This window comes from Schistocerca serialis, chromosome 10, assembly GCF_023864345.2.
Source record: "Schistocerca serialis cubense isolate TAMUIC-IGC-003099 chromosome 10, iqSchSeri2.2, whole genome shotgun sequence".
Taxonomy (NCBI): Eukaryota; Metazoa; Arthropoda; class Insecta; order Orthoptera; family Acrididae; genus Schistocerca; species Schistocerca serialis.
The window spans coordinates 136,120,765-136,140,731 of NC_064647.1; positions in this window are offsets into that span (position 1 = coordinate 136,120,765).

Here is a 19,967-nt window from a genome sequence, read left to right on the forward strand (position 1 = left end):
CTTGGCCGGTCGGGGTGGCCGAGCGGTTCTAGGCGCTACAGTCTGGAAACGCGCGACCGCTATGGTCGCAGGTTCGAAACCTACCTCGGGCATGGGTGTGTGTGACGTCCTTACGTTAGTTAGGTTTAAGTAGTTCTAAGTTCTGGGGACTGATGACCTTAGAAGTTAAGTCCCATAGTGCTCAGAGCCATTTTTTGATGGCACTTGTTTCAGTTCAAATGTTGGAGAAAACAACGTACGGACGAAACTGCGGTGACACTAATAAAAGTTACAAATTCAGCCTGTTATGGAAACATATTGTCACTTAGGAGGAAAACAGCTTGCAATCCCTGCGATTTGACACGCGTCGTGACAGACCGGTGATTTATCGCCGAGCGTCTTTTGCCGTTCAAACTGGAAGGAAGACGCGTTTTACGGCGGACAGGAGCGACGTGTGAATGCTCACCGGTGCTGTCAGGCGACGGCGCAGCGCTGCATCGCGTCCCTGGGGAGCGCCGTTGCCGCCGACACACAGCCACAAAACAAAACACACGTGGGCGACGCCGGCCGCCGCGCGCACAAACAAACCTCTCGCGTCCGACCGCCGCGGACTCCCGCGAAACACTGCCGCCTTGACAGCTGACGGCGCGCCGCTTAGTTCGCCCGGCTTCCGCCAGGCAGCGCCACCGAGTGTCCCGCCAATCGCCAAACGCCCCGCCGGCTTCGAGACCAAACATAAACAAAACGCGGCGCTTCATTGCTGGCCGTCGGGCCCCCAGGCGTCGCGGAAGCGAATAAACACCGAGAAGTTTCTTCATATCTGGCAATGTGTCACTATTTGCTCACCACAGTCGAAAGGCATAAAAAGGGGGACAGGTCTCATACCAACAAGTCCAGTATCACTGCAGACAGCTTTATTCATACTGCTTGGAAAAGTAGTTTTTCAAAGAGAAGCTTCACCCATTTGTAAAAATAAAGCAATAACGAGATTTCTACTTGGTTCTCAGAAACGCTTTTCAACAGAGAACGCTAAATACACTTCCAAACATTAAATGCTCTGAATAATCGAACGTCACCCATTGGTATTTTTTGCGATGTCTCAAAGGCCTAGGATTGTGTAAATCATGGAATTATTCTAGATCACGAAGTACTGTGGTATGAGAGGGACTGTGCACAAACGACGTAATTCATACGAACTAGAAGACTGCAAGAGGTTGAAATAAGCATCAGAGCCGGCGCAAGGCACGTGCGAAATGTGCGGTCGCACGGGGCGGCATTTTCCGAGGGAGCGGCTTCGGAAACTGTGGCATGGCGCCTCGACTACCTGCCGGCCGCCCCTGTTGAACAAGGGGAGGGAGGAGGACTAATTTCTTCCTCGCCACTGAGGTAGCACCGTCGTATTTACGCTGGAGGAACTGAGAGGGGGAGGCAGTCTGGCGTAAACGACAGTACCCTTATGAGTGGAGCACTGGCAGCCTGTTACGCGCCGTGCATTTACTCACAACTAATTTTGCAGAAGACGAAATCTAATTTGGAGATTCGAATGCAATGTTCGATACTGCAGTTACATGTTAAGCATGAAGCAATTTTGCTAAGCCCTTCAGTGGCAGCTTCCGAGTATTTTATTCTTCCCGCATTATGGAAAAAAATGGTTGAACATTACTAAGTCAAACATGTCCAACACCTACAATGGCTAGAAGTATTCAGAATGGGTAAATACGCTGCGAGTAATTACAAGGAATAAAGACATTGCTAATAAGCCTGGCATAAGTTGGGTTTCGACTTATTTTTGAAAATTTTTGCCATCCGTAGTGGTAGTCGGACTTTGTGGTTTTTGAGCCATGAAACACCTGTCTCCGCCTGCCTGAACAACAATTAATATCTGACCGGCACTTTTGTTTGACAATACTACCCGCACACTATCACTTTGCCAACATTTATTTACTGTACAATGCATGTGAATCCATGTTTCATCTTAGTAAGCTACTGGCCGCTTTGATTCTGATGAAAACCTGAGAAAGTACGGTGTTTTAGCAACAATGTCCTCTCGTCTGCACAAAACAAAGCGTTAATTTTGACACTTTCTAAAACGAAAATCGACAGGCAGAACATACATTGCTTCTAAGGGTTTCCTTGCTATCTTTGAAGATCTTTTCTGTTTGACAAAAGTTGTGCAGTTTTCGCAAATTTCGTATCTCTTTCTACTGTTCGTAATGCCTTACAAACTGCTGCCTGATAACACATTTATCCATATCATCGGTCACGTACTTATTCTTGCTTCTTTTTCTTGGACACTAGTTCGCTAGTTTAACCGTAGCCTCGCTTTACCTCGTCACGTGACCACGTCACAGCCGCGTCACCACTTCGCCTTGTTTCAAGTCCGCAGCTCGTGGTCGTGTGGTAGCGTTTTCGCATCCCACGCCCGTGTTCCCGGGTTCGATTCCCGGCGGGGTCAGGGATTTTCTCTGCCTCGTGATGACTGGGTGTTGTGTGCTGTCGTTAGGTTTAAGTAGTTCTAAGTTCTAGGGGACTGATGACCATAGATGTTAAGTCCCATAGCGCTCAGAGCCATTTGAACCATTTTTGAACCTTGTTTAAATAAAATTCCACAAACGTAAAAAAAAGCGGTAGGGGGGGGGGGGGGGCGGCAATTTAGCAACTCGCACAGGGCGGCACCTGGGCTTGCGCCGGCCCTGATAAGCGGGTCAGGTAATGTGCAAAAATCAACACATCCTCAAACTGGGGAAGTACAAAGAAATGGATCCCACTGGGTTCGGTCTTGGCTACCTTATTGTTCTCAATATACAGAGTGTCCATACTTAAACTTACAGTTTCAAAACGCTGAGGAAATAAAACTATTGCCCAGAATGACTTCAAATTTGAACACCATATTGTTGACGCTGAACGAAACGCAATGGAACAAAAAACATATAGTGAAAATTCAACAAACAGATGACGTTGTAAGCATCAGAACATGCACATCAACAGACGCGCAGTACAGGCTGTTCCCCAATTTGCTTCCGAGACGTCCATCATGACTGTATCCATGAAGGACCGCCCGCTGCTGGAATAGATTTTTTACAAGAATGGTGACTGTGCGGCAGTAGCCCTGCAGAAGTACCAGACTCTCAAGCGTATGAAAAAAAAAGCTTTGGTCTGATGTCTGGAAAGGATCTAGAGAAACGAGTACAAAATTCGAAAAGACAGATGCTTTTGAAGTGCGGGGTTTTCTGGAAGATGTGGCAAAGAAAGGCAAGCAACTGACCTAACGTCTGTCGAAGACGTGGCCACATCACTGCAGAAGGGCTCCAGCGCTGGAGTGCAGACATGTAATGCACAGGGAATTGGGCGAACGTTGGACGTCCCTGCGAGCACGGCTCGTAAAATCCTACCAAAAATCCTTCAGTGCTATTAGTACAGAATCACCCTTGTTCAGGAGTTACTGCCTGCCGATCTGCCACCAGACAAACGTTCGGTTCCGGTTTCCTTTAATTTACGTCTATGGTCACAAACTTTTTGTTAACATATTACCGGTTTCGGTCTATAATGACCACCATCAAATCTGTTTCATAAAAACAAAGACCTAATATACTGCAGCCATAGTGGCGTCGTCAAATGTTAAATGCAGAATCAGCACCAGCATCGTCAAATATACAGGGTGGTCCATTGATACTGACTGGGCCAAATATCTCACAAAATAAGCATCAAACGCAAAAACTACAAAGAACGAAACTCGTCCAGCTTGAAGGGGGAAACCAGATGGCGCTATGGTTGGCCCGCTAGATGGCGCTACCATAGGTCAAACGGATATCAACTGCGTATTTTTAAAAAAATAGGAACCCCCATTTTTATTACATATTCGTGTAGTACGTAAAGAAATATGAATGTTTAAGTTGGACCACATTTTTCGGTTTGTGATAGATGGCGCTGTAATACTCACAAACGTATAAGTACGTGTTATCACGTAACATTCCGCCAGTGCGGACGGTATTTGCTTCGTGATACATTACCCGTGTTAAAATGGAAAAGGTCGATATCGTGTTGATGTATGGCTATTGTGACCAAACTGCCCAACGGGCGTGTGCTATGTATGCTGCTCGGTATCCTGGACGACATCATCCAAGTGTCCGGACCGTTCGCCGGATAGTTACGTTATTTAAGGAAACAGGAAGTGTTCAGCCACATGTGAAACGTCAACTACGACCTGCAACAAATGATGATGCCCAGGTAGGTGTCTTAGTTGCTGTAGCGGCTAATCCGCACATCAGTAGCAGACAAATTGGGTGATATTCGGGAATCTCAAAAACGTCGGTGTTGGGAATGTTACATCAATATCGACTGAACACGTACCGTATTTCTATGCACCAGGAATTGCATGGCGACAACTTTGAACGTCGTGTACAGTTCTGCCACTGGGCACAAGAGAAATTACGGGACGATGACAGATTTTTTGCATGCGTTCTATTTAGCGACGAAGCGTGATTCACCAACAGCGGTAACGTAAACCGGCATAATATGCACTATTGGACAACGGAAAACCGACAATGGCTGCGAAAAGTGGAACATTAACGACCTTGGCGGGTTAATGTATGGTGCTGCATTATGGGAGGAAGGATAATTGGCCCTCATGTTATCGATGGCAATCTAAATGGTGCAATGTATGCTGATTTCCTACGTAATGTTCTACCGATGTTACTACAAGATGTTTCACTGAATGACAGAATGGCGATGTACTTCCAACATGATGGATCTCCGGCACATAGCTCGCGTGCAGTTGAAGCGGTATTGAATAGCATATTTCATGACAGTGGATTGGTCGTCGAAACACCATACCATGGCCTGCACGTTCACAGGATCTGACGTCCCCGGATTTCTTTCTGTGGGGAAAGTTGAAGAATATTTGCTATCGTGATCCACCGACAACGCCTGACAACATGCGTCAGCGCATGGTCAATGCTTGTGCGAACATTACGGAAGGCGAACTACTCGCTGTTGAGAGGAATGTCGTTACACGTATTGCCAAATGCATTGAGATTGACGGACATCATTTTGAGCATTTATTGCATTAATGTGGTACTTACAGGTAATCACGCAGTAACAGCATGCGTTCTCAGAAATGATAAGTTCACAAAGGTCCATGTATCACATTGGAACAACCAAAATAAAATGTTCAAACGTACCTACGTTCTGTATTTTAATTTAAAAAAACCTACCTGTTACCTACTACTCGTCTAAAATCGTGAGCCATATGTTTGTGACTATTACAGCGGCATCTATCACAAAGCGATAAAAGTAGTCCAACTGAAACTTTCATATTTCTTTACGTACTACACGAATATGTAATAAAAAATGGGGGTTCCTATTTTCTAAAAACGCAGCTGATATCCGTTTGACCTATGGCAGTGCCATCTAGCGGGCCAACCATAGCGCCGTCTGGTTACCCCCTTCAAGCTAGACAAGTTCTGTTCTTTGTAGTTTTTTTCGTTTGACGCTTATTTCGTGAGCTATGTGGCACGGTCACGATCAATGGACCACCCTGTATATAAAAAAACATCATATACACGAGTCATGTTGTCAGTAGCACTGACTGGAATTTCTTGCTCGCATGCACGTGAACAATGAGTGGCCACGGAACATTCTGTCGGCAGACGAAGCTCATTTCCAGCGCCAAGGGCATGTCAATAAGCAGAATTGCAGAATATGGCCAACGGAAAACCGGCACGCCGATCAGTCCGTACCACTTCATTCTGCAGAGGTGACTGTGTGGTGCAGGTTGGCAGCATCGTTTATTGCAGGGCCGGATTTTTTCGAGGAGATGAGTCCTGCGGGTCCTTTTACCTATACCGTCACCAACATCACTCCAATCCTTCAACAGCGTGGGTGTGTGGGGAGGGTCATTTTTATGCAAGATGGCGGTCCTCCGCACATTGCACAGCCAGTGAAGCGGATGTTGCAGAAGCATTTCGGAAATGCAAGAATTATCGGCCATCGCTTCCCTACAGTCAGGCTGTCCACATCGCCTGATGGACAATCCATGTGACTTCTGGCTGTCAGTTTATCTGAAAGATGTTGTGTTCAGTGCTCCATTACCAACGTAGCATAACTAAAGGCACGCGCTGCGCAACTTATTCTGAACGTGAGCCCTGATCTGTTGTGGAACGTGTTGTTTCGCGATTTCAGCTTGTGGCAGAAAACGGTTGACGGCATATTAAACATGTCTTGTGACAATCTCAAGGCAGTTAGAAACCGATGTCGTTTTGCTTTTTATCCGGTTTTTGGCCCCAGGACAATTAACAACCGATGTCATTCCGGTTTTATGCGGTTTTTGGCTTTGGGACAATTAAAAACAGATTTTTACTATCCGATGCGGTGTGGCCTTGCCTAACTAACGGTGCCACAACTGTTGACTGCCGGATTTGTGTCGTCATGCACATTGAACAGTGCAGATGGTAATGCTCAGCGCAAACCATAGGCGCCGTATTTCGATTCACCTGTCATTTGCAGCCTACCCCGTTTATCTTAGGGCGACATTCTATGTCCCATGCCGCCAATTATCGAATTTTGTGACACATTATCTTGGAAACTTTTTAAGACGCTGAAAGGTCTCTGTTGGATTCCTTTCATGTTAATTTCTTAAATCTGTTGTCATTTACGGCATAAATTCCTATTCTAAATTTACTGTGGTGCTTCTGACTATCTGGGAGGAGACTGAGTAGTGGAACGTGTTACTTTTACACATAAACAAGAACGATCAGTCACACTACTACACTTTAAAGCACAGTTTATATGTAATTCACGTCACACAGTCTCATACGGAACCTACATCCGCTTTCTTTTATATACCGTATATGATAAGATACTGTCATCTCCCTTCCCTTCTGTGTGAGAGGATGAATGAGCACATGTATTTCTAGTTGCATGCTTGATGGTAGCAGACAAGCCTGTCTGCTAGAGAACAGTAGGACCAACGTCGGAACAGGTAGCTACGCTTTCTAAAAGCAAAGAGGTTTCTATCCTTAGTATGGTCCTGTCCGTCCCTTGTCATGTTGGTATAGGAAGCTGCCCCTCTGGCCACTTCCGTTTGGATTTGTGAGCCACCCTCAGGAAGGGACGAGGTCAGTCTGTCCGTGGCGAGCGTCTGAAGTGGTAAGATCTCCGGCTAAGAGCGTGTCTGCTAAGTCCGTAGGACAATGGATTTCTTAAGTTCAGCCTAACTGAAAATTTAATCACCTTTATTTCAGGTTTAGCTCTAAAATATCTAATGTTATCTTAAATTGCAACGCAGTGTATTTCGAGTGTGAAGTTCAGAATATTTTCCAGTAGTTGCTTTGTCACTACTTTGTGAGTAAAGTGGAACCACGTGTTGATCAGTAACTCCAACTAAGATCATCAATCTTAAATGCGAGTGTGCGTGAGATTATAACATCTCGTCTTGACAATATTTTTCAATATAGCAACTTTTCTTTATGTTCAACCCACGTGGGGTGTACTTTGTGAGACCGCTACCACGTGCTTATACAATTGTTTGACCCATCAGGTTAATAGTAAGACGTTAGTAACCAGTTCGAGGTTTTTCTTTTGTAAATTGCTTTTCGATCTAATTTATTTTAATTATCAAAATTATCGTGGAGTTACACGCTTTGTGTAAACCAAGTTGACCACGTGAAGCATGTGGTGTAATCATCAAAGAAGCCCTCAGCTACTCTTTTTGGGAAGATTTCACAGAGAGTTAGTATGAATTTAGTATACCAGTGTGTGGTTATTACATGACGGACAGGATTGTGCTACGAACGTAACTTCTTTGGGTGAAAATTGAATCGGTTGGTTGTGGTTAATTTCCTCTTGCATATGTTTCAACGTTCTTCGTGTGTTATTTTATGAATGCAGTGTTGTATGCAGTCTCCCAATCTTGGCTCCATATTTGATGTGTTCCGTAAGATTACAAACTCACATTTTCCACAATCCTAAATAAGGCACCAGTTTAGTTATGAATCAAATTTAATATGCTGAAATTTCAATGATCAATGTTAAAATAAATTTCCAAATATAAATTGATTTATTTCTTTTTATTTAAATTCTCTTTTTTATATATATATCACCGGTTGTCGTATGACTATTAAAAGATTATAATTAATGTTAGTCTGGTTGAGAATTTGGTAAGCTAGACTGGATATGTGGTGAAACAGTTGTGCAGTAATGCAAGATTAACTTCCCCAGACAGCTCACAGCTTTTAACCCGCTTTTATTGTCTATCAGTTCCGCTTACACCACAAAATAAAGCAACAACGTTATAACGCCAACTTATAATTTTCCATAATTATTGATTGTACCTTTCTAGAGTGACTGAACTAGAAGTATTACTAAAATTGTATTGTGGGGCGTCTTATCCTTTTTTTTTTCAAACATTCAATTTTTTTGACTGAATTGCATAAATAAATGAACATAAAACCAAACAGCTTAGGATATTTTCGTTATTCTAGTTCCATATGTGTTGAATCTATCACTTGGCATGCTGTGAAAATTTCATTTCTCTGCCATCAGTAATTCTTTAGAAAACGGGTCACTTATTGCAAATAATGTATTTCAGAGATATTATGGTTTAAAACTTTTTTATTACAAATTCTTATACAGACTTACATTTCTGCGTCTTTTATGCACTAGAATTGCCCTGGCGCATAGTCTGTGTCTTCTTCAGTGCCAGAACAGCCGAGTGCTTGTCTCCTTTTCTTTCTTGCTTCTTTTATCATTTGCTGAGCAGCTAACTCTGCTTCACGTACTCGAAGCTCATCCAGTTCCCGTAGTCCTTTAGCTGTGTTCTGTCCAAATCTTACCCCTAACTTCTCGAGAACCTTAAGACTTTTATAGTTCCCGCCATTAAAAGTTATTACAGCATCAGACACTGCTAACTTTAGAGTCATAAGGCCAACAAATACATTTTTAGGCACACGGCACCACACAACTTTACTGAAGTACTCCTTCACATTCTGGGTCTTCCCATGTAAACACTTCTTTAGTAGCTCAGGATTTGCCAAATCTCTGTAAATAGGTTTGATTGCCTCCATTACAGCCAAAGCAAAAGAATGTTTATGTGTAAATTCATGCAGGGTGTCAGAAAATTCAGCTTGCCTACATTTACACCAAGTATTTGGAGGTGGACACAAAGCATGGCATAGCTCTTCATCTGCTGATACTTGATGAAAGAATGTGCTTCACACAGTTCTTTTCATCTTCTCTAAATTGTCATAGTTATCTCTAATGGTCTTCCCATGATTTACGTATAAAATGGAATAGATGTTAGCTTGTTAGCTTACTACAAAAATAGCCGATAATCACACTACTTTCAAAAAAACTAGTATCAGAAACAAAGGACTGATTTGTTTATTCGTAATGCCAACTTCTGACACGTAGCATTGGGCACAAAACAAAGCAATTCACAGCCCTCTAGACTGTATAGTTCCCAAGATATGACTGCTCAACTGTAGCAGTATATGCGTAGCCACGAAATTTGACAGTCACACACCAACATTCAAAATATTATTAGGTCTCACAATTTTCTGTTTTTAATACATTACACAACAAAATGTCCAGGAAAGTCCAAAGTACATTATGAAATAGAAAACAGAAAATGTCAAATTTCAACGAATTACACGTACAATGAAGACGCTTACAACAAAATGCATCGTTTTTCTCCCCTGACGTTTCCCCCTCAAGCTATAACATACTGTTCAAATTTGACGTCATTGTGAGCAGTGGTTTCCTTTCTAAAGCTTTTTGAAATTGTAACATAAGTTGCGGTCCCCCAGTATATTAATGACTTGCCGCTCTATATTCACGAAGATGCAGTACTAGTTCTTTTTGCTGATGTTTAATGTAGCGTGCGCATACATTTTTACGTTTTCTGTTTTGAGAATTAAGATCTTATTTCTGTTTTCATCTCGTATCGTCAACATCTTATATACCTTTTACTTCAGTTATTGAATTACATCACTTGTTTTCGCTTACGATTTATCTTTTACGCTAGTAAAACTGAGAATATCGATTCGATCTTTTTAGCCTAGAGAAAGCTGAAATGTCTATGTTCCTTGGCTGTGATACTTCCCCTCCCTCCGGTTTTCACATTACACTTTATTTTTTTGCGCAGTTCCTGTTTGCAGTGCCAGCCCACATCGACTGTGTTGAGAGATTGTTGTTAATACTGTGAAGCTGCAGACAAATCGCTTAATTCCTAGATTCGAACAGCACTGCAGAGGCTTTGCAGCTGTATTGGAATAGAATCTCGGTATCGAATGAAGCGGGGGATCCTGCCTGTACCTCTGGCATAGGTGCTTTAATCAAAGGAAATCATACGGTTCCACAGACCTTTTCAAGTCTCAAACATCTACGATGTATACATGCAGACTGAAGCGATAAATGAAAATTTGTACCAAGGGTGGGACTCGAACCCAAGTCCCCTGCTCACTAGGCACATTCGCTAACCACTACACCTCCCTAGTGCAGTGGCTGGACAGACTACCCTGGCACGCTTCGCTCCTGTTCAAATTCCCATTCACCACTCAGCACACTTAAAGCACCTAATTCTGGAATTCAGGTAGGATTCCCCATTTCTTTCAATGATGAGGTGCCATTTCAATACAGTTGGCGAGCTTCTGCAATGCCGTTCGAGTTTAGGGGGAACACCAAGTGGGCAGAGGTGTGAATGGAAATTTGGATCGAAGAGGGAGACGTGCTAAGGTAGTACATCCAGTCGTGCAAAATCAATGTAACACTGTGCTTAGCACATCTGCCTAGTGAGCAGAAAACCCAGGTTCGAATACTGACCTCGGCGCAAATTTTCATTCGCCGTTTCAGTCTCCATATACGAGGTGCGACAATAAAGTAATGAGACTGATGTGAAAAAAAAGTTGCTTACCGTTTTAGTCAAGTTTAGTGTTGTCTCCTTCAAAGTAGGTCCCTTCTGATTGCACACACTTTTTCCAGCGCTTCTGCTATTGATGGTAACATTTCTGGAACTCATTTTCTGTAATTCCTCCAAGACCCTCGTCACAGCTTTTTGGACATCTTGTGTTGTTTGAAAATGGTCTCCCCTGACTGCCGTTTTGAGTCTTGGAAATAGAAAAAAGTCGCACGGAGCGATATCTGGTAAATAAGGTGGCTGTGGTAGTACTGAAATTTGTTTTGAGGTTAAAAATTGCTCTACTGACAGAGCAGTATGGGATGGCGCATTATCGTGATGCAGAATCCAATTATCAGCAATGGTGGCACGGACACAAAGAACTCTTTTACGAAGTCTTCCTAAAATTTCTTTGTAGTAATATTGGTTAACTGTTTGTCCAGGAGGCACCCACTCTTTATGAACAATTCCCTGGGAATCAAAGAAGTACACATGCATGCATTTCACTTTTGACTTCGACATGTGAGCTTTTTTCGGTCTGGGTGATCCCTTTGAGCACCACTGCGAACTTTTTTGTCTCTGGATTGTATTGAAAAAACCAGCTTTCATCACCAGTGATAACACTGCCCAACAATTCTGGATTGATTTCCGTTTGCTCTAACAGATCGACTGTCACAATTTTCCGTGTTTCTCGCTGTTGTTTGTGAGATTTTTGGGGACCATTTTTGCACAAATCTTTCTCCTACCAAGATCTTCAGTTCTTATTATACAAACCGTTTCTCGAGTGATGTTGAGTTCTTCTGCAATCATTTTCATGGATAATCTTCGATCAGATCATACGAGTTCATATATCCTGGCCAAGTTGACATCCGTCCGTGAGGTTGATGGTCGTCCACTGCAGTCTTCATCTTCAACATTCGTTCTGCCTTCACTAAACATGTTATGCCAACGAAAAACTTGAGCTCTTGACATAACCTCCTCTCCAAAAGCCTTCTTAAGCTTACCATAAGTTTTCGTCGCGTTTTCATCTAATTTAACGGAAAAAGAAATGGCATACCATTGCGCAATATTATGCGGTTCCATTTCCGTGATGAGAGACACAAACACGTGTTAACTTATTACAGCACAACTCACGACTGAGCAGTTGCATCGATGTGCGGCTTCGACTAGAAGCAGCTTATAGACCAAGGTCAAAGATATTGTGCCTACGCAAGCCTGCAGAGTTACCACATCTTGCAAAGAAAATCAGACTCATTACTTTATTGTCGCACCTCGTATACACCAAACATGTTTGAGACTTGAGAAGGCCTCTCGAACCATGTAGTTCCATTTGATAAAATTTAATTTTAGACATTTGAATTGCAACAACTTCTTTTAAATATTTGTGTCAACAGAAGGTAGTTTTAATAAAGTTTCAGTTCAGTGCAAAATAGAAACGGGACAGTGCAACCTTGAACCAATCATATACACTCCTGGAAATTGAAATAAGAACACCGTGAATTCATTGTCCCAGGAAGGGGAAACTTTATTGACACATTCCTGGGGTCAGATACATCACATGATCACACTGACAGAACCACAGGCACATAGACACAGGCAACAGAGCATGCACAATGTCGGCACTAGTACAGTGTATATCCACCTTTCGCAGCAATGCAGGCTGCTATTCTCCCATGGAGACGATCGTAGAGATGCTGGATGTAGTCGTGTGGAACGGCTTGCCATGCCATTTCCACCTGGCGCCTCAGTTGGACCAGCGTTCGTGCTGGACGTGCAGACCGCGTGAGACGACGCTTCATCCAGTCCCAAACATGCTCAATGGGGGACAGATCCGGAGATCTTGCTGGCCAGGGTAGTTGACTTACACCTTCTAGAGCACGTTGGGTGGCACGGGATACATGCAGACGTGCATTGTCCTGTTGGAACAGCAAGTTCCCTTGCCGGTCTAGGAATGGTAGAACGATGGGTTCGATGACGGTTTGGATTACCGTGCACTATTCAGTGTTCCCTCGACGATCACCAGTGGTGTACGGCCAGTGTAGGAGATCGCTCCCCACACCATGATGCCGGGTGTCGGCCCTGTGTGCCTCGGTCGTATGCAGTCCTGATTGTGGCGCTCACCTGCACGGCGCCAAACACGCATACGACCATCATTGGCACCAAGGCAGAAGCGACTCTCATCGCTGAAGACGACACTTCTCCATTCGTCCCTCCATTCACGCCTGTCGCGACACCACTGGAGGCGGGCTGCACGATGTTGGGGCGTGAGCGGAAGACGGCCTAACAGTGTTCGGGACCGTAGCCCAGCTTCATGGAGACGGTTGCGAAAGGTCCTCGCCGATACCCCAGGAGCAACAGTGTCCCTAATTTGCTGGGAAGTGGCGGTGCAGTCCCCTACGGCACTGCGTAGGATCCTACGGTCTTGGCGTGCATCCGTGCGTCGCTGCGGTCCGGTCCCAGGTCGACGGGCACGCGGACCTTCCGCCGACCACTGGCGACAACATCGATGTACTGTGGAGACCTCACGCCCCACGTGTTGAGCAATTCGGCGGTACGTCCACCCGGCCTCCCGCATGCCCACTATACGCCCTCGCTCAAAGCCCGTCAACTGCACATACGGTTCACGTCCACGCTGTCGCGGCATGCTACCAGTGTTAAAGACTGCGATGGAGCTCCGTATGCCACGGCAAACTGGCTGACACTGACGGCGACGGTGTACAAATGCTGCGCAGCTAGCGCCATTCGACGGCCAACACCGCGGTTCCTGGTGTGTCCGCTGTGCCGTGCGTGTGATCATTGCTTGTACAGCCCTCTCGTAGTGTCCGGAGCAAGTATGGTGGGTCTGACACACCGGTGTCAATGTGTTCTTTTTTCCATTTCCAGGAGTGTAAGGCACACTACAGATAAGAGATACACCAATCACACTTTTTAATTTAAAATCAAAAGAAAACATTCTAGCCCTACCGTATATGATATGATGTTAGCAATGTATACCTTATTCTGCCCTCTTATCAACATTAGGAATAGAACCATTCTAAAAGCGTGTTGATTAATCCTATTGAGATTATCCTCATTTTGGGGTTTCAGAATATGGTAATCCTAATCTCTCCATCTAAAACCACCCATCCCTGCCAGTAACACAGTAAAATAATTAGGACTAACCCCCGATAGAAAGCTAAGATATAATGATTACTTCCTCTTTTCCCAATGTTCTTACCTGGTATAGACTCCTTAAACTCCCTTCCTCATAACTGGCTGTATTAGAAAACGTCCATTTTCTGTAGTTATAGTGTGTTTCCGTAACAGTGCGCAAAAATTTAACAGGACATGGACGATGCTCCACTGAACAGTTTGAGATAGGGATCCTGGGGTCGGAGAAGCCAGCTTAAGGAGATGTGGAAGGAGACTTTTCTACCGCTTTGTCTAGCGTTGCTGTTTCCCCAGCTTATGTACAAGTAACATGCGTACAAGTTAACTCGTACTGTGCTGTTTATTCACATTTACATTCTTTATTTCCCGCAACGAAACAAGAAGGACAATCTCATTGGACCATACCTTCTACCTGGCCCTCTGAATGGCCACTTGCACTTGACGTTCGTGCAAAACGTTCTGTCTGATTTTTGGAGAACGTAGCATCGGCTGTTCATGAGAGGATGAGGATGCAACACGATGGTGCATCGCCTCACTTCAGCGTGGATATCTGTAACCATCTCAATGCTATATTTCCTGGTCGCTGTATTGGAAGAGGAGGTCCTATTCCATGGCCTGCGAGGTCACCTGACCTGAATTCCCCCTCCCTCGTGGCGCAGTGGTTAGACACTGGACTCGCATTCGGGAGGACGACGGTTCAATCCCGCGTCCGGCCATCCTGATTTAGGTTTTCCGTGATTTCCCTAAATCACTCCAGGCAAATGCCGGGATGGTTCCTCTGAAAGGGCACGGCCGACTTCCTTCCCAATCCTTCCCTAATCCGATGAGACCAATGACCACGCTGTCTGGTCTCCTTCCCCACACCAACCAACCACCCCCTCCCCCCCCCCCCACCCCGCCAGTGGCTATGGAGATGGAATTAGTTGCCAAATTGTGGCTGCCTGTGATGTGATTCGAAACACACCAGGGATATTCGTCAGGGTGCGACAGAATCCAGTTCGCCGATGTCATGCTTGCATTGAGATTGATGGCTGTTAGTTTGCACCACATTCTGTAAGATACAGAACAAATGGTACGTTCATTGTGTGAAGCATGGTATTTGCAGTTAACTGTAACTAACTAACGTAAGTAAAAAAATACACAGTAATTATCTCCTTAAGCTGCCTTCTCCGACCCCAGGTTCCCTGCCTCAAATTGTTCAGTGGAGCATCGTCCATGTCCTGTTAAATTTTTGCACGCTCTTACAGGAACTCCCTGTATAAATTCATTTTTGTATCTGCCACTGTCATTATTGTTGTCACTGTCACTACTGTTATTATTATTATTATTATTATTATTATTACTAGTATCACTATCAGTGGCAGCTGCAACGGTAGTACAAGTACTGCTACTATTAACTTTGTTAGTTCATAGTCAGTATAATTTACTCATACTGCCACTTCAGACACCAAAATCATTTTAATAATATCTGTCACATTAAAATTGTTATTTCTTAGGAAACTACTGCGTAAAGAAGATACGCCATGTGCGAAACATTGGTCCAGTGTAAGAGAGGGCCTGTTGGCCCTATTCAGATCTGGTTAAATAAATGAATAACACATAAGCTTTGCCTGGGTCTCCATCTCCTCGAAATCCTGGAAAGACACGCCCTCCGCCTCGCCTTCTGCATCCGCCTACCTTCCCCAACTCACATCCTGCACCATCTCGACAACTTCCCACATCTTCACCTCTAGAGCACCTTCGGATGCCATGCATTAATCACAAAATCCAGACCCAGCGCCTAATTTCTCACCCACTAATCGCTAACCCGGGCTATCGTCTTGACAACACGCAGCTGCTCAGCGTGTCGCCAGCTCCAGCAAATGGTGCAAGATGGCCTACTCCAAGTGCCGAAACCGGCGATCGTGACTGTTTCTTCAAAATTAATTACCACAATTAAAATCGCTGACACTCCCAACCACGTTGGTTAAAATCACTGACCCATGTACTCTGCTGTACCACTACATCCACACTCCATTTTCCATGCACCTTTTCTCCTTCCGTAATTTCAAACAACTCCCACTCCCCATCGATTAAACCCGTGCCGAGGTTACACCCTTCTTTCTATCCCCACTCACAACACTCTACCTCACACCATTCTTCCAGTTTTTTTCCTCCTCCTTCCTCCAACATACTTAGTCGTACTCACATTCCACCTTCCACCACGACCATGGCAACTTTCACATATTACAACCACCACCATTACAACACAGAGTCATTCACATTACTATCGCTGATTACATTTTAACTATAATATAAAATCATTTAAAAATTCTTAAAAACCTGCAGTTTTGTCGACCAATCTGTTCTTTTAAAAAACCGTCATTCATTATCATCTATTTCTATGTATTTTAAAACGTTTTTCCAAGTTATGTAACTTTTGGCTGACGAGTGGTTTTATCAACACCTCTTAGAAGGCAAAACCGAACAATCGTAATATTAGGTTGGTGCATAGTCCGTGGCGTTTATATTTTGCATGTTGGTATTCCGGTTGCTATGGGTTTATTTATCGATTTTCAAACATTCAAATGGCTTTGAGCACTATGGGACTTAACTGCTGAGGTCATCAGTCCCCTAGAACTTAGAACTACTTAAACCTAACTAACCTAAGGATATCCCACACATCCATGCCCGAGGCGGGATTCGAGCCTGCGACCTAGCGGTCGCGTGATTCCAGACTGTAGCGCCTAGAACCGCTCGGCCACTCTGGCCGGCTATCGATTGTCATTTTTGATTTGCAGTTGGTGTTTGAGTTTGCATATTGTCATTTTGCAGATGGTGAGTGGAACTGTGGACTCCTCAAAATGGAGCGCCAAGTGGAGAAATCGGAACATTTCCAACGTATTCTCCTGTGTGAGTTCAGTAGCGGAGTCAAAGCAGCAGAGGCGGCCATAAACATTTGCATCATGTATCGAGAAAATGCAACTGGACAGAGTACGGCAACAAAAGCGTTTCTTTTTCGTTTTAAGGGGGATTGTTTTGACATTTGTGACTCTCCATGTTCAAGAAGACATTTGGGGATTGAAGAACATAGTTTAAACGCATTAATCCTCAATGATCCACGTCAGTGTACTCGAGAACCGACAGATTTGATGCACTGTGATCGTTCTAGCATCGTGCGACATTTCCATGCAATCGGAAAGACTCAAAAATCGGGTATATGCGTACAGTATGCTCCAAGCCAAAATTACAAAAATCGGCTTTTGGCCATATGACCATCTCTGCTTGCTCGTCATCAACACCGACCCTTCCCATCCTATTTCTTATTCTTGACGAGAAATGGCGTCCTTTTCTTAACATAAGGACAAAGAAAGGAATGGTTGAGCCCAAACAAAGCAGCAATTCCCCGTACGAAGTCCTGCGCGCATCCATAAAAGATAATGTTATGCATCTGGTGAAACAGCGACGGTGTGGTGTGCTACGAATTGCTTCCCCGAGGTGTAGCCATGACTGCTGATATTTACTGTCAACAAATGAGACGTCTTGCAGAAGCATTCCAAGAACAACGACCAGGAAGACTACGTGAAGTAATGCTATTCCACAATAATGCCTGCACTATACAGGAGTTGTGTTGTGAAGTTATTCAGCACCCATCTTATTCACCTGATCTAGCGCCTTTAGATTTTCACCTCTTCTGCTCTCTACCGAACAACCATCAAGGAACTTCGTTTCCGGATGAAAATGCGCTCCCAACGTGGCTCACCGAGTTCTTCGATTCAAAACCACGTGATTTCCAAGGTCGCGGAATCGAAAAGTTACCCCAGCGTTGGCAGATTGTTGGAAACAGTGAAGGAGAATAATTTTATTGATGACTAAGGTGTCTGTTAAGTGTATCTGTTCTGTTTATTAAACTTACGGAAAAAGCTACATACATATGCACCAACCCAATATAAAGCAGCTAACGTCAAAGAATTTTGTTGCTCGTAAAATTAGTATTTTTGTGTTGATACTTGACTGCGATTAGTTAACACGGAAAACACGTATAGAAGTTTCAGTAGAAATGACAGAAAAAAAGGTTACCAATGCATAACTGCGAGTAATTTGGTTCACAGCATATACAATATGACTCGCACATTTGTAAACAAAACTGCTCACGTTTTTGAAAAAATGCGTTATTTTCGTGGGTATTCTGTCACTGCTGCTCAGACATTATTATGAAATTCGATGATATTTTATTGCACTTTTGACCAAATTATATAGCTAAGTAAGTGCATACTTATGAAGTACGAGAACAGCAAGGTTAAAAAACAGCTCTAAATTGGGCGTCGCAATGAGCAAAAATTTTAATACCTATCTTATTTCGTGAGTCTATTTTTGGCTCCAAACGTCTTCTTGTCTATGGAATGACGCGAAGTTCCAGCTTTCGCGAACGTTAGTGAAGATACTTACTCGCATTTTCACTTCCCATCCAGGCATGGCAAACAATATCGATCAGTTGTCTGCACATAGCTAAAGAAAGTCTTCTTTGGAGCAAATACAGTTTTCATAATAATCGCGGTCATGAATCAACTTTGTAAAACATTCCGAAAGCATTTTCAATACAAATTACTGCTGCCAACATAAAAAGTCGTACTTGGTGCACATTCTGTGTGCAGCACGAAGACTGACTTACAATTTCGTGTGTAGGCAAAGACTGTACCACTCCAGTCAATGACAAAGACTAAGTACTTTCGGCCCGTATGACAAGCGATATATTACAACATGAAGTTCTAGACTATTCTAGAACCGGCAATTCGTCAAATTAATTTTTGTGCATAGTTTTCTGCATACACGAGTGAATAGTTACAAAGAAAACACGCCTCTTTAAATTGGTAAAACGTATAAAAATAAAAATAATTATACACTGTATTATTGCACTCTATTTTGAAACAGTTTTGTAAAAATTACGGTGTATGCCATATCGCCAAAATAATATACATTTTATATTTTCTATCATACTACTGTTTTTATGAAAAATTTTATTTCTTTCAAAACTTTACAATATTTCTTAATTCAACGAATAATAGAGTATGAGAAATTGCATTACCAAAATATTATAAACAAATAAATGTATTCAGTTTATGGACAAATAAGACGAACCGATATTATAGGTTGATTAATTTCGTTCAAAATGAAAATTAAAAGCGTGAAATTTAAATAAATTTCCACGCACTACATCGATCCCATAGGCTTGCCTCTTGCACTTCAAACTTACAGTTACACCTGACAAAAGAATAGTATTGCAGATGTCGTCATACCGCCTTAATATCCCATCATTCTGATTTGTTAGCGTATGAAGTGTTAGGAACACCTGTAACATTTTGAAATGTGCCGTAGTGGTTTAATAAAACATTGAAATATTTACAAATACTGTAATATTTTTATAGAAAAACACTGAGACGCACACATCACAGTCGGTTGTATTCACACAATTTTCTGTTATCATGACAGTGTCAAGGACAAATTCAGTGACTAGAATTTTGTCGGGAAGCAGCCTTAAGACATAGTTGTTAATGTAACCTGATATACAAACACATCATCGGTAAGTGTGTTCTCAGCTCGTGGTCTAGTGATGCCGGCATGGTAGCTCAGCGTGTTCGGTCAGTAATAAGCGAAACTGAGTGAAGAGATGAACAACGAACTTGAACGGATGTCTTGTGACGTCCGCTACGATCAAATACAAGGAACAATGACGAACAAAATGGGAAAAAAAGTGGCTAGCGTTGCTACCTCTGCATCACAGGGGTCTGGGTACTCGTGTGAGATGGCAGGACCTGACAGAGTTGAAAGGAACCTCAATCTGGGTCTACATTAGACCGGCTAATCGAATCTTGCTGAATCCGGACTCGTAGGGCATTCGGGGGTGACAGTGGCCCTATGTTGGACTGCATGGGCACGCCTATAGCGGCCACACTCGTCGTCTAGGTTC